The 16,191-nt window shown below is 47.3% G+C and overlaps 1 pseudogene; it reads left to right on the top strand.

Annotated features, from left to right (window-relative positions):
• The first annotated feature begins 278 nt into the window (after positions 1-278).
• LOC137560003 (UDP-glucuronosyltransferase 3A1-like) lies at positions 279-15,498 on the top strand (annotated as a pseudogene).
• Positions 15,499-16,191: the final 693 nt, after the last annotated feature.

Raw genomic sequence — 16,191 nt, 5'->3', positions numbered from 1 at the left:
TTAGAAGTGTGCATACACAGACTGCAGTGCAAATAAGATACAAAAGTATGGCATTAGGACCACAGTCATAAGTTACTCAACAAAATTCAAGCACAGAAGAACAGAACCATTCTGCATTCGGAAAGCAGCTAAATTATTACAGCTCAAACATGCTACTTGATTGTGTTTTCTGTAGTGTTTTACAAGCCATTGCATCACATGTGATAGAGGTGGGTGTGACTGTTGGCTAGCCTTGCTATTTCCTCTCAGTCCAGGGAATGTGTACACTGGTGTGACAGGCCACAGAATGGCTGCTCATAAGAGGCACACTGCCTTCCTTACACTCTTTGGGCTGCAGTTTCTCTGTCTACAAGGGGCCAAGATCCTGACAGTGAGCTTCCTAGGTGAGTTAATCTTTTAATATTTCATATACAGTACAGGTAGTCCCCAGTTAACAAACGAGATAGAGACTGTAGGTTCGTTCTTAACCTGAATCTGTTCTTAAGTCGGAACATTGTGTCATCTCTGTCCTTTGTACCTCCTCTGTGCCTCCAGTGTCCCCCTCTGTGTCACCTCTGCCCTCTGTACCTGCTTATACAAGTTTAAAAGCCATTTTTACGTTGAATTTTTTTTAAAATCGATTTTCTCAAAAACTACAAGTCCAATTTGAATTTTGGTTCTTTTCCGTTAGCCAGGCGCATCCTGTAGGTGGCGACAAAACTCCACCAGAGTTACATCTTTTCCTACTATCCATGGCGGCCTGGAGGGGGTATAGTAATTAGCGCCACCTGCCGGATGGGCCCGGCTAACGGAATAGTACCAAATTTTTCGGGCGTTCGTAAGTCGGGGACTACCTGTATTCACAACCTATGCATTCTTAAGCAGCCCATACACTCAGCCGATTTTCTGGCCGACCGATCGATCCCGATCGATCAATCGATTGCAAATCGGTTGGCCAATCGACCGATCGACGGCCGATTTCGATCGATTTCGATGGATTTCCATCGAACTTGCAGGGTGGAAAATTTAGGTCGATCTGATGAGATTGCTTATCAGTTTGCATTGGCCTTAATGGAAATCTGATGGCAAAAAAATGCCATCAGATCGAATTTCAATAGATTTCAAAATGAAATCTATTGGAATTCTTTCCTGGTAAAAAATGTTCTAAAAACGCATCAGATAGATCATCAGATGCATTTCTTATCTATCTGCTGCCAATCTGACGAGTGTATGGGCACCTTAAAGGTGCATACACACTGACACATCCACTTTTTATTGGCCAATCACTGATTGACTAATTTTATCACCTCCATGTATTATGAGGGCCAACAAACTTTGAATACTATAAACAGATTGTGTAGATAAGCTCTCCTACTACATAGAAGTAGCCAATCAAAATAGGATGCGTGTATCAGGATTTATGCCTTGCATACATGCTAGCTGGTTCTTGCTCGAGGTGGCCAGTCAAGGTTGCCACTGCCAAGAATCTATTGTGTGTACAGCAGCCCCTATTTGCCTGCGAGAGATCTGACTGGTGGATCATCTAAAGCAGCAGTGCCCACACTTTTTCGGCTCGCGAGCTACTTTAAAATTTGCCGAGGCCAGGAGATCTACCAACGTCTCAAATGCTGCAGTGTAGGTTAGCCAGGTATATGTCTACCTCTATCTGGCGGCTGAGGGTCCCGGACTCCTGGAACGCTCTGGCAGGCAGGCCGCTGGCCAATAAGGATGCAGAGGAGGAGAGGCGGCGAGGAGAGAGGGAGGAGAGAGGCGGCGTGGCTGCTACGTCATGGCTGGGGGCAGCGGCGGGCACATTACAAGCACGCACGTCGCACGCTGCCCGCCGCCGCCCCCAGCCATGACATAGCAGCCGCGCTGCCTCTCTCCTCCATCTCTCCTCGCCACCTCTCCTCCCCTTCATCCTCATTAGCCAGCGGCCGGCAGCTAAACATGATGAGCTGCCGGCCGTAACATTTAACGAGAGGCCGCGATCTACCTAGAAGGTGGTCGCAATCTACCGGTAGATCGCGATCGACCTATTGGGCAGCCCTGATCTAAAATCTAGGCCGAGCACAGGCTGAGGGCATTGTTCTTCTACTCACCCCACCCACTCTGTGCCACTCCATCATGCATCCTCCCCTCTCTGTAGCAACAGAACTCAGCCCTGAACTGTGGTGGAATGAACCAAGTTCCAATCCCTGGGGGTGACCGTAATGGTGCATGTGTAGGAAGCTTATGACCTATTGCTGCTTCTCCTGTTGATCCACTGGTGTTGTTAAGCTCTGGGTACAGACAGTGAGGTGCGATCCATCTCATGTATACACATCTAAGTGCGGCAATAGCAGCAGCTAGATGTGCCACGACGTGGTTTTTGGCTTATGTGTTTTAAAGTGTACCTTAAGTAAATGTATTGGTACAATTTAAAAAAAATTTCGATTAGATAATTTAGTTTGATTATTCAGTTAGATCGAATATAAAGATGTTTCCAACATGTCCGATTGGATTTTTATCTAAAAAACGTTTTTATTGTACCGTATATGGGCAGCATTAGTTTGACACTTAGATCTGAAGGGACTGAAGTTGTGCCAGATTTTATCCGGCAACAGCGCCATCTAGCAGCACCCAGTTTTCCATTGGTTCTATGGAGGCATGTCCAAAGCCTGGCCCGGAAGCCAAATGCAGCCTGCTGAGCCTTTTCTGGTTGCCTCCAAAGCTCTCTACAGTTGTTATTTCCGTGCAGCCTGGAGGTCGTAGCTGCAGTGCCGCATTCAGGTGCGATCTTGTGTCACTGCAGTGCTTTCCCCTTTGCTTGCCGGTAGATTATTAGCCACCACTGTAGCAGCCACTGAGTAGCAGCCATCACTATACCAACAGCAGTAACAGCCACTGATTAGCAGCTGCCACTGTGCCAGCAGCAGTAACAGCCACTGATTGGCAGCTGCCACTGTGCCAGCAGCAGTGGCGTAGCTAAGGAGCTGTGGGCCCCGATGCAAGTTTTACATGGGGCCCCCCAAGCACTCTATACATAACAATTGATACGGCGCACCAAAACATGCCAATGGCAACTACAGTGTCAGAGGTGCAAGAAGAGGCTGGGAAACAGTTTGTTAGTGATTACTACTATTCACAGCATCTTAAGAAATGATTATTATGAGCACAGGACCAATAGAGAGGTAATAATGTAGATGAGGGAGAGCCCTTCTGGGCCCCTCTGGCCCAAGGGCCCCGATGCGGTCGCTACCTCTGCACCCCCTATTGCTACGCCCCTGGCCAGCAGCAGTAACAGCCACTGATTGGCAGCTGCCACTGTGCCAGCAGCAGTAACAGCCACTGATTGGCAGCTGCCACTATGCCAGCAGCAGTAACAGCCACTGATTAGCAGCTGCCACTGTGCCAGCAGCAGTAACAGCCACTGATTAGCAGCTGCCACTGTGCCAGCAGCAGTAACAGCCACTGATTGGCAGCTGCCACTATGCCAGCAGCAGTAACAGCCACTGATTAGCAGCTGCCTGTGTGCCAGCAGCAGTAACAGCCACTGATTAGCAGCTGCCACTATGCCAGCAGCAGTAACAGATACTGATTAGCAGCTGCCACTGTAGCAGTAACAGCCACTGATTAGCAGCTGCCAGTGTGTCAGCAGCAGTAACAGCTACTGATTAGCAGCCGCTACTGTGCCAGCAGCAGTAACAGCCACTGATTAGCAGCTGCCCCTGTGCCAGCAGCAGTAACAGCCACTGATTAGCAGCTGCCCCTGTGCCAGCAGCAGTAACAGCCACTGATTTGCAGCTGCCACTGTGCCAGCAGCAGTAACAGCCACTGATTAGCAGCTGCCATTGTGCCAGCAGCAGTAACAGCCACTGATTAGCAGCTGCCACTGTGCCAGCAGCAGTAACAGCCACTGATTAGCAGCTGCCACTGTGCCAGCAGCAGTAACAGCCACTGATTGGCAGCTGCCACTGTGCCAGCAGCAGTAACAGCCACTGATTGGCAGCTGCCACTGTGCCAGCAGCAGTAACAGCCACTGATTAGCAGCTGCCACTGTGCCAGCAGCAGTAACAGCCACTGATTAGCAGCTGCCACTGTGCCAGCAGCAGTAACAGCCACTGATTGGCAGCTGCCACTATGCCAGCAGCAGTAACAGCCACTGATTAGCAGCTGCCTGTGTGCCAGCAGCAGTAACAGCCACTGATTAGCAGCTGCCACTATGCCAGCAGCAGTAACAGATACTGATTAGCAGCTGCCACTGTAGCAGTAACAGCCACTGATTAGCAGCTGCCAGTGTGTCAGCAGCAGTAACAGCTACTGATTAGCAGCCGCTACTGTGCCAGCAGCAGTAACAGCCACTGATTAGCAGCTGCCCCTGTGCCAGCAGCAGTAACAGCCACTGATTAGCAGCTGCCCCTGTGCCAGCAGCAGTAACAGCCACTGATTAGCAGCTGCCACTGTGCCAGCAGCAGTAAGCCACTGATTAGCAGCTGCCATTGTGCCAGCAGCAGTAACAGCCACTGATTAGCAGCTGCCACTGTGCCAGCAGCAGTAACAGCCACTGATTAGCAGCTGCCACTGTGCCAGCAGCAGTAACAGCCACTGATTAGCAGCAGTAACAGACACTGATTAACAGCCGCCACTGTGCCAGCAGCAGTAACAGCCACTGATTAGCAGCTGCCACTGTGCCAGCAGCAGTAACAACCACTGATTAGCAGCTGCCACTTCCTGGATTCCACTTGCAGGGTTGGAGAATTTTCCCCTCACCCATAGTGAGCACCAGGGCAGGGGGTGAGTGGTGGTCCTGGCACAAGATAAGGGAAGTTACCTGTAGTGGGGACACAGATAGCAGTGAGAACCTAACAAAGGTTCTAGCCCATCCATACTCTGTCCGTTACTAAAACCAAAAAAAGTGTTGGGCTTGATTCACTAATGGTAGCGCCCTGAATCAGCACGAGTTAAATTACGTGCTCTACTGGTACCAGTGCAACTTAATTGACAAAGTAGCAGCTGTCACTATCGCGCTGGACTTCACTAGGAGTGGCCACTGCTAAGGAGCGCATGCTACGCTGCCTGTAGGTTGCGTAGCGTGCACACTCTGTAATTAAAGGAAACCTTGCTAATCTATCTTGTCAGTATTGGCTGAATCACACACCTGAAACAAGCATGCAGCTAATCCAGTCTGACTTCAGTCAGAGCACCTGATCTGCATGCTTGTTGAGGGGCTGTGGCTAATAGTATAACAGGATCAGCAGGATAGTCAGGCAACTGGTATTATTTTAAAAGGAAAAATCCATATCCTTCTCAGTTTAGGTTCCCTTTAAGTCGCACTGGTACCATTAGTAGGCATAAGATCATTTAACTCATGCTGCTTCAGGGCGCTACCATTGGTGAATGAAGTTAATTGTTTCTTCTTTCTTTTAAAGGTGGGAGCCATTTCTTATTGATGGATGAAATTTCACGTATCCTTCAAGAAAATGGGCACGATGTGACAATGTTTCACCAGTTTCAGGATGGAATAGGTGAGAAGGACGTGCTTCATTTGCAGTAGGAATGTCAAAATGGCATAAAATTATCCTATTCAGCGGATTAAAGGCCCATACACACGCTGGATTAACCACTTAAAGATGCGGCGGCAGCCCCAGGACAGCCTAACGCCGATCGGCATGCAGTCCTGGGGGCGTGTTTAGCAGGAGACACGGAGCTCGGTTCCGTCACCAGCCGCCTCCCAGTAGTTCAGCACTGCGATATACGTCAGCTCTGTACGGGGGACAGCCGTGTGACACGGATGCACCCTGGGATGCAGGAGAGTAATCAGCGCTCATTTGGCTGAAGCCTATGACAACCGATCGCTGTCATAGGTTGGCTAGGGGATGGAGGGAGGGAGGGGAGGGGAAAAAAATATATAAATATATAGCTTTAATTATTATTGAAAAAGGCAAATATTTAAAAAAAAAAAAAAACCATCCTGGGTGCGATCCTCGCCCACCAACAGAAAGCTCTGATAGTGGGCAGTAAGGGGGGGGGGGGAAATCACTTGTGTGCAGGGGCATAGCAATAGGGGTTGCAGAGGTTGCGACCGCATCTGGGCCAGAGGGGCCCCGGGGGGGCCCTCCCTCAACTACAGTATTAGCTCTCTATTGCTCCTGTGCTCACAATAATCACTTCTATAGATGCATTGAATAGTGGTAATTGTTAACAAACTGCTCCCCATCCTCTTCTTGCACCTCTGACACTGTAGTTGCCATTGGCAGGTTCTGGTGCGCCGTATCAATTGTTATGTATAGAGTGCATGGGGGGGCCCATTGTAAAACTTGCATCGGGGCCCACAGCTCCTTAGCTATGCCACTGCTTGTGTGTACGGCCCTGCAGCGAGGCCTTAAAGCTGTAGCTGCCTAATTAGTGAAAAATGGCCTGGTCACTAGGGGGGTTTAAGCCCGGGGTCCTCAAGTGGTTAAAGTTGACTGAGGCGGCTGATAAGGACCAAATCTGCCGATAGTCCAGCATGTGTACAGCAACCCACAAATGCTGCCCGGCCAGCGATGCCAGCAACTCGGCCAAATGACAGACAATATCTTTGTGCTTTCCCAGCCCCGCCTGCCGCGTGATGTCACGTCAGTTCTCCACTGTCTGGTCTCCGCCTCCCAGGATAGCAATAGAACGCATCATCAGCCTGAAGGTTGACTATGCTTCTGTACAGCCTCAGCCCATTAGTGTTGTCCGAGGGATTGGGCCTCGATCACACTGGGTGACATCCATCCTGCCTGTGTACGAGCCTTCAGAGACTAAGAAATATTACCAGTGGACGGTGTTCCAGTGGTATTTATAGAAGCTTTGTTTGTTGTTTCTTTGCCAAACTGGAATCTCTGTGCAGTAGGGGCCCGTTTCCACTAGGAGCAGTGCGAAATACATGCACGGAAATGGAAGAGTTTCCACTGCATGCATGTTGTGCGGAGCGGTGCGGAGCGATCCGAGAATCCGATTGGCTTCAGTCAGAGGCAGTAAAGATGGAAAATGCCTGAAACAGTTTTCTCTTTATTTACTATGTAAGATTCACTGAAATAAAAACGTGGACTGTACAATACATATCTTATGTAAGAAGAACAAGTAATTATGTACTTTTTCTTTCCTGGGATAGTATGGCCGTCCCTGCTGCTTTAAGCAACAGAGCTTCAAAGGTAAATGAATCTCTGATTGGCCAATGTTATAGCAACTAAACATCTTATTGTCCTGAGGCTTCCTGGGATCATTAGTGTGGGATGCCGGGAATATGTTTCCATTTAAAACCCGTAAAAAATAACCAAAAATCATGAAGAAACTCAGCAAATTGTTGAACAAATCAATGGATTTAGATGTTTACTGATCTTTTCTATTCTGTGTTCTCTGTTAGGTGACAAACAGCTTTCCTTCAACTATAAGGTCATCACTTCGGACATTGCTGAGGAACACACTGCCGGCTTCCAAGAGTTCTTCAAAGGGTTTCAAAATGAATTTTTCACTGGCAGGTAGAAAAGAAAACCTCTGATTCTGTTTGGATGATTTGATTCGATGCAAATTGTGCTTATTTTTGTATATTTGATTATTTAGATGAAAGGACACTTGAGGTAGAGGAATGTGAAAGCTGGATTTGCTGATTTTCATGCAGGAAATCCAGGCAGACTTCAGTCAGATCACCTGATCTGAATGCTTGTTCAGGGGCTATGGCTAAAAGTATTAGAGGCGGAGGATCATTAGGACAGCCAGGCAGTTTGTATTGTTTGAAAGGAAATCAATGTCAGCCACCTTATCCCTCTCACTTCAGTTGTCCTTTAACCACTTAATCCTATCTGGATGATTGTAGTCGTCCAGATAGGAGCCAATGTGTTCTATCTGGATGCGTATACACGTCCAGTGTTGCAGTGGTGGGTGCGCGCACACGAGCATACGCCCACCACTCATTCCCAGCGGTATTTGTGTGGTGGCGATTGGTGAAGGGGAACAAGTGTCGCATTGCCTGCTATGAATGGACATGACTCCAATCAGTACTGTACAGAATCCTCCCAGCCACGGGAGTGTGACGGCGTATGGGCAACGAATCGCGACTCAGCTAAAATACTGGGCTGCCCAACGGGGGACAGGAGAAGCCCAGGGAAATGGCGAGGGATCGAGCAGCCTTAAAAGGGCTGGAGGAAACCCCAGGTACATATGTATAAAACCTGAAATGTAGTTTATCTCAGTTATGAAGGAGATACTTCTATGAGTGCATGGTCTGAGTTTTCCTGAACTGATTGTGTATCTCTGCCCCACTTCCATGAGGTGTGCAAAAATTTCATGTTGAAAGAGGAGTAGTTGGCACTACAGCAGGAAATAGCTGATTCCATTACAGCCTCCGTGGAAGCGCATTTCCAGCGTGAAACGGCTGTCAGGCTCCTAGCGCCCAGCACTCACCGCATCACCACACTCCGGAGCATTGGTATGTGTCATTTGACCACTTTTTATGTGTGTACCGTTTACTGTGCCTCACTTGTTGGAATTAAAGAAAACCGCAGTGCCGATCCTCTCCTCCTCCTCATTTGTGCATAAATATCTGCCTCTCAGGAGTCTTTGTTTTAGATTTAATAATATTAATAGTAATTCCAATATTTGTATAGCGCTTTTCTTCTGTCGGACTCAAAGCCCTTGTGAGGTAGCAACTAGAGCAAACTCAGTGTTAGCAAGTCTTGCCTAAGAATTCCTTATCGATCAGGTGCTGACTTACTGAATAGGAAGAGCCAAGATTTGAACCCAGGTCTATGTTGGAGGGAGAGCCCTTAACCATTACACTATCCAGCCAGATTTAATATGAAAATACTATACTCGATATAAAGCTTTCTTTTTCCTTTCTCCAGACTGAGTATCCAGCCTTTCTTTGATTTGATGAGACTGTACTCAGACCAGTGCCAAGCAGTCCTGAACCAGACCGATCTCTTGGAGTCTCTGAGGCAAGAAGACTACAGCATTGCAGTTGTAGATGCATTTACACCTTGTACTCTTCTGGTCTGCAAAAAGCTGGGAATCCCCTACATCGCTATCTTCCCCCCAACTTTCATCAACGCCATGAAGGTCGGGCTGCCGGTACCTCTGTCCTATGTACCGATGCATTCATCGCAGTTCACTGACCACATGGGTTTCTTCCAGCGTCTGCAGAACACGCTCATGTACTTGGGTTCCCACCTAGTGGAGAAGATGGTCGAGTCCATATTTGACGAGACCATTGACAAATATTTTCTGGTTGACTCTAGACCATCTTTGTCTGACCTCCACTTGGAAGCTGAACTGTGGATATACAATGTAGACTTCACCATGGAATTTGCCCGTCCTCTGCTTCCAAATGTTCAATACATTGGAGGCTTACTTACAAAGCCAGCAAAACCAGTCTCCCAGGTGAGTAGTATAGTTCATAGTCAAGGCCGGATTTGTACTTTATGTGCCCCTAGCCCAAGTATGTTGTGGCTCCCCGTTCTTGTGCAGCAGCGCCCCTCCCACTCCATGTACAGTTCCTTCTTCCGTGTACTGTAGCCCTCTCTTTCATGAACAGCTTCTTTGGGCCTTAGTTTCCTTTGTAATGTTTTACTCCCCTCCTCTTTCATGTCCAGGTGTCCCCTCAGCCTGTAACCTCTCAAAGCGTGGGCCTTTGTGGCCTTTCCAGAAATCCAGCCCTGTTCATCATTAGTCCATACTTAGCGCAGCCCAAAGGCGTATCTAGAGGGGTGCAGACATGGCTCGTGCCATGGGTGCTACAGCACCAAGGGCCCCAAGCCTGCCCCTGTGCTGCACCGCCCCATGTGCAAGCCTGCCCCTGTGCTGCAATGCCTGCCCCATGCCTCATCACTCAGACCTCATATCAGATTAATTCTGTTATCTGAGGAACATGGCTACTTAACTTATGTATGTAGGGTGCTCCTGACTTAGTGTTAGAAAAGAGGACAGAGAGGGAATAAGAAAAGATAGTTCCAAAAAAGTAACTTCAACAATATCCTGAGCCAAAAAACCCAGGTAGACATAACACATGTACACAAGAAAGGATGCTGTTTTAGAGGGGAAGGGGGCTCTGATGGGGGGAAGGGGCACAATTTCAGAGTTAGCCAAAGGCTCTATATTACCAAGATACACACCTGGTGCAGCCTGTTTGTATACTCATTCTAACTATTCTGACCTCAGTTCTCCTACCTGAGGTTCCTTATGACACCTTATTGACAGCGGAGATTCACCAATGTGATTGCTTCAGTCAGATAGCAGAACCATTTGAGACGTCTGTATCTTGATAATCACATCCACTTTTATTAGAGCAACAATGCAGAGGTAATGCTGAGCGATACATACACTGGTGAAGGTCAAAAAAGAGTGGTTCCCTCCTTAAAACAAACATGTACTGAAAATTACAAGTCAAAATAAACATAAACAGATCATACTTACCTCCCATGTAGTCTACTCCTCAATCTCTTTCTCCTCTCCTGTGTCCTTTTTGTCCACTGTGATCAATGAAATTCTCCGTCCTCCATTTTATGGTAATGATCCCACAACAGCTTCCTGGTCAGCACACTGTTAAACTATAACATCGCCCACTTGAGCTGTAGGGAAACGTGGACATTACCTTGCACATCAGTTGTCCTTTCAGTTATTATAACTGACAGCAACCGATAAACTTCATTTCTGACAAAATCTTGTCAGAACTGGAAGGGATCATTGTTAGAAGTAAATGGTGAACTTCTGAGAGTAACTGATGGTAAGGTAAATATGTAATATTCATTTACAGGTACATGACATGTTTATTTTAAATAATTTTTCTCGCTTTAGGTTCACTTTAAACATCTGCAAACAGTTACCCCGGAAATCTTTCCCAGAATGCCCTGCTCAAGCAATGCCAACAGAAATTAGGAGGGGTAAAATTTACATATCGGAAAACGGGCATTACAGAAAAGTGCCACACGGTGGCAGTGCTGAATAGTAACTGCACAAAATACTTGCTGTAAGACCAAAACGGAAGGGGACAGAGGAGAACAGGGGGAGCGGTGGGCATGAGGAGAACCTCCTACACATGCCTGCTCCCCCCTTTTTACATTTTGAAAAGCGCTAAGGTATCGGATAGTTGTTGCCACCTGGGGACCTCCTGGGGTCCCTCTCTGTGTGGCTTACCTCATCTAACCAAGTCAGGTGGCAAATTGAGGGATCCAAAGCTTCTACTAGGGAGTGATAATCAGAGCCGGAACAAGGTCCTCCAGCACCCAAGGCTGAGACACCAAAGTGCGCCACCCCATCCCTCCCACTCCAGCCTCACACACTGATTGCTATTAGACTAAGAGGTGCCCCAGGGCCCCCAATACCTTAATCTCTAGTTACCGTATCTGGCTTGCAGTCACTGCCATGTTTCCCTTTTTCTTATTTCTCTCTGCTTTAAACACAATAGGGGAATGATACCTGAGTGAGTTGTGCGCCCCTCCTACACTGCACCCTGAGGCTGGAGCCTCTCTCGCCTCTGCCTCGGCCTGGCCCTGGTGATAAGGAGATGCTAAAATACTGGCTTGCAAATTTTTTACAATTTGTATGCATCTTGGAATTGGACCAATCAAATGTACTTTTGTGATTGGCCCAATTTCAAGTTCCAGTTTGCATTAAATTAGCATCCAAGCTGATTGACCAACTCTAGTTTCTACTAGGCCTGGAGCCCCATTTTACCTTCATCTGTCCCTTATAAAGAAAGGAACCTCTGGCCAAGGTAACTACAATAAGGTTTTTCTGCTCTTTCTAAAGGAACTGGAAGACTTTATAGCAGAATCTGGGGAGGACGGCTTTATTGTTGTGACCTGGGGAACGCTGATGTCTTCAGTGCCTCTACTCCGTGTTCTGAAGGAGATGAACGATGGGTTTGCTAAAAATACCACAAAAAGTCATCTGGAGATACAAGAGATCGGAGTGGCCAAAAGATTTAAAAGTGGCTTCCAACGTGAAACTTGTGGACTGGGCCCCTCAGAATGATCTACTAGGTAATACTATTATTTCTTCTGCACATCTTCTGTAGCCAGGGCCGGATTTACCATAAGGCACTGGAGGCACGTGCCTACAGGCGCCTGATCTTGGAAAGGCGGCTCACTCCCCTCCCCAAGCGCCTCCCTCTCTCCTGCAGAGTACTGATGAGAGTGTAAATGAGAAGTTTCTTACCCTACTATCAGCATTCCACTGACAAGATCTCCCTTCAGTCAGGGGCACCTCTGGCCAGGGTCGGACTGGGACACTGGGGGCCCACCAAAGAAATTTCAACCTGGGGCCCACACGTCCCATGATTGCAGTGAAAAAGGGGCGTGACCATGCACCGGAAGGTGGGCGTGGCCATAATATATTATGGACAGGGACAAATGTACATGATCTTAGCAGCATTGTAATTCAGAGACACTGCTGCCCAGCAAAATTTTGCATAGAGTCCCCTCCTTCAATATAAAGTAATGTCCTACTTTGCAGAGGTTGCGACCACATCGGGGCCCTTGGGCCAAACTGGCCCCGAAGGGCCCTCCCTCAACTACAGTATTACCTCTCTGTTGGTCCTGTGCTCATAATAATCACTTCTATAGATACTTTGGACAGTGGTAATCATTAACAAGCTATTTCCCATCCCATTCTTACACCTTTGACACTGTATTTGCCATTGGCATGTTTTGGTGCGTCGTATCAATTGTTATGTATAGAGTGCTTGGGGGGCCCCATTGTAAAATTTGCATCGAGGCCTCCAGCTCCTTAGCTACGCCACTGCTCTCACCATGAGGGATTACAGCACCGAGAAGAGAATTTTTGTGCTGCAGGCAGCAATTGGAGCTCTGTCAGACAAGGAGGGGGGGAGGCACCAGAGACCTGGAGGCGGGGCCCACCGAGGGAAAAAACTGTACTACTGTGGCCCAGTCCGACCCTGCCTCTGGCTACCTAATGCTTGGGGGCACATCTAGATACTTAATATTGACGTTCCTCTAGCCACATAATACTAAGGGGCATACTGTAGCTACCTATGACGGGCAAGGGAAGTAAAGGAAAGGTGACAGCTGGCCCAGCCAGCACACTTGCAGTGCAGTTCGGTGGGGGTTTGTAGGTTCATGGAGGGCGGAGTCTAGGGTGCCAGTACATCTGTGCCTATAGGCTCCTGTGATGTAAATCCAGGCCTGCCTGTAGCGCTGTACATAGTACAAAAACATCCAATAATGAGGAGCATAGATAAATGAGCAGTTCAATGCACAGTACAACCAGAACACCCAACAACACAAGTACAATACATACAACTGAGGTGTAGTTGCAGTTTGAAAACATCACCAATCCTGGTACATGTTACTTTGGTACAATGCAAAGGAAACACTAAGGGTAGGTCCCTGCCCCTGATGTGGCTCTGTAAAATGTATTAGCTGTAGGCTCACTGTGCACCAGCGGTTCTGGATGTGCAGCCTTGCTTTCAGCGGCATAAAGAGATGATTTGCATATTCAGTAGTGATGCATTGTGTGAAAAACACTTGTTCACTTACAGCTGAATTATGGCAAATACCTTATTTTTTTAAGAAGGCAGAATTACATTTAGCCATACTATCAGTGCATGGTATCAACCTTCTGCCATGGGCTACTTACCCCTCAGTTGCTGTATTTTAACTCTACTGTGTTTCTAACTCTTGCTTACTTCTACTATCCAACACCCCATTTGCCTAGTCAACTATTATTTAACCTACACCACTCTACTGTGGACTTACGACATATCGAGGCAACCATGGTAGTCAATTTTCCCGCTCACCAGTTCAGACCATCACTAGTCTGTGTTATCCTTCCTACTATCCCCCTTCTATCTGTCCTACAGTCCTCAAAATCTTATCCCCCATTCAACCCTGCCCAGAGCTGGGCAATGGGGTCCCTGGGGGCGTCAGCTGGCTCGTTACCATGAGGCATTTGCCCAGTTTGCCCCTATGGAAGCTCTACCCCTGATCCTGCCCCAGCAACCATGCCTCTCATTCTTTGCCTACCCACCTGACCAACATTTTCAAATATCTTCCTGGCCTGTTCATTTCTATAGTCTCACCAGTTCTTTGTCTGATGGGTATTTGGCTTCCTAGTTGAGACTCCTTTTTCTCCCTTCATGACAGATTTGGTTACCTTGTCATAGCGTTACACCACATATAGTGAAACTACATCCTCCACCACGATCTTTGAATACAGAGTATATCTATCTGTAGAATGTGGTCCAGCGCTGCGTAATATGTTGGCGCTTTATAAATACAATAAATAAAATAATGTGTTTGCTCACGTAGTTTTTTTCTTTAGGGCATGCTAAAATCCGCCTTCTGGTGACCCACGGAGGAATTAACAGCCTGTCAGAGGCGATTTATCATGGAGTTCCTGTTGTGGGAATACCACTTTTTGGAGACCAGTTTGATAACCTGGCCCGAATTAAGGCAAAAAATATGGGAACCGTCATTGCACCAAATGAAATTGAGGCTGAAACGTTTGCAAATACTCTCTCCAACACGATACAAGACAAAAGGTATGCAAACATACTATTATTTATACAGTGAAACAGCTACGCTATGATGGTTATAGCCTTGAGTATGTTTCACTATGGGGGATATTCTCAATTGCACTAATAACGCATGTCAAATTTAACGAGGATCCCGTAAACAATGCACCATAACTTGCTCAAATAGAGTAAGCGCGGTATGCATGCACTTAACCCAATAGTTAGTATTTTTACTTGTTGTGTTTTAGGGGCATGGCTGTTAGTTTTTGTCCCCTCCTCACGTGTGGCTTACAGTAGTGGCATGTTCCTTACAGGATACAATGGTGAGGTAATTCTGCTAGGTTTCTGGGATTGCAGTGCAGAGGCTCATGGCACGTGGCAAGACTGTGTGAGCAATCAAAAAAAACACGTGGCCTCTGAAGTCACTGCTGAGATTTAAATGAATCTAATATCAAATACTGACCACAAATCAAAGCATATTTCTCTCCATTTCTGTTTATCAACAGCTACAAGACGTCAGCAATGAAGCTGAGGACTATAAGAAGGTCACAGCCATTCCCTCCAGACCAACAGTTGCTGAGATGGGTGGAGCACATCATCCAATCAGGTGGCGGCGGCCATCTCCGTCCTTATTCTTACCATCAGCCGTGGTATCAGCAGTGGTTGCTGGACGTCATCCTCTTTATCTCCGCCTGTCTTATTGTTACCATCTATCTTTTTGTGACATTATTTAGGGCTCTTGTTCGGAAAATATCTTATCAAAGAAAACAAAAAAGGAGTTAAAAGAAAATTCCTTTTTCTGTGAAATATTAGTGGCCAATTTGGATACTTACCTAGGTAGAGGAAAGTCTCTGGATAATCCAGAGGCTTGTACCGTCCCTTTCCTTGTCGCTGTTCCTCCGCTGTGTCCAGCCAACCGTAAACTAGTTCTTGGTGACAGCCTGCGCCTACGCTGTAGCATGGACCTGATGAAGCTCAGCTTTTTCTGCCAAAACCCAAGCAGGTCCGTGCTGCTGCGTCGGCACAGTGCAGACGCAAGATTCGGCGGTCTCCACATTGGAACAGCCTGATGGAGAAGAATCCAGAGGCTTTCCTCTCTTGCAGTAAGTATCTGTTACAAGTTACAGTGAGTCTGAAGTTAAATTAAAAAAAGACAAAACAGATACTCACCTAAGGAGAGGGAAGACTCTGGGTTCTATAGAGCCTTCCCATTCCTCTCACGGTCCGCTCATTCCAGTGCTGGATCCCTTGTTCAATTCCCCGCCATGGAAGGCTTTGGTAGTCTTTAGGAGCCCAACTGCTCTTGAAGACAGGTGGCTCCGTACTGCACATGCGCAAGTGCATGAGAATACATGCTCAGTACGGAGCGGCCCATCAGAGAGAGATTGCTAACTGTGGAGCCGGCGATGGAATGAGGGGACCAGGAGAGGAACGGGAAGGCTCTATAGGACCCAGAGCCTTCCCTCTCCTTAGGTGAGTATCTTTTGTTTGTTTTTTAATTTAACTTCAGACTGCCTTTAAGAGGACCAAAATTTCATCCTTCTGGCCAACCTGCTTACCGGTAGTTCTCAAAGAATGGATTTTGTGAGGTCGCCCAGTCAGACTTGCATGAAGCATCTCTTTTATTACTCCGTAAAAATAACAAGGTGACTGTATGTGAAAATGGTGATGAAGTTGTGCATGTCACACTCCGTTACTCAGCAGGTGGGGTCGGAAAGTTTAGGATGTTTTTG

This window comes from Hyperolius riggenbachi, chromosome 1 (assembly GCF_040937935.1).
Source record: "Hyperolius riggenbachi isolate aHypRig1 chromosome 1, aHypRig1.pri, whole genome shotgun sequence".
NCBI classification, from domain to species: Eukaryota; Metazoa; Chordata; class Amphibia; order Anura; family Hyperoliidae; genus Hyperolius; species Hyperolius riggenbachi.
Note: the sequence above shows the minus strand (reverse complement) of the source record. Positions and strands in the feature narration are given on the sequence as shown.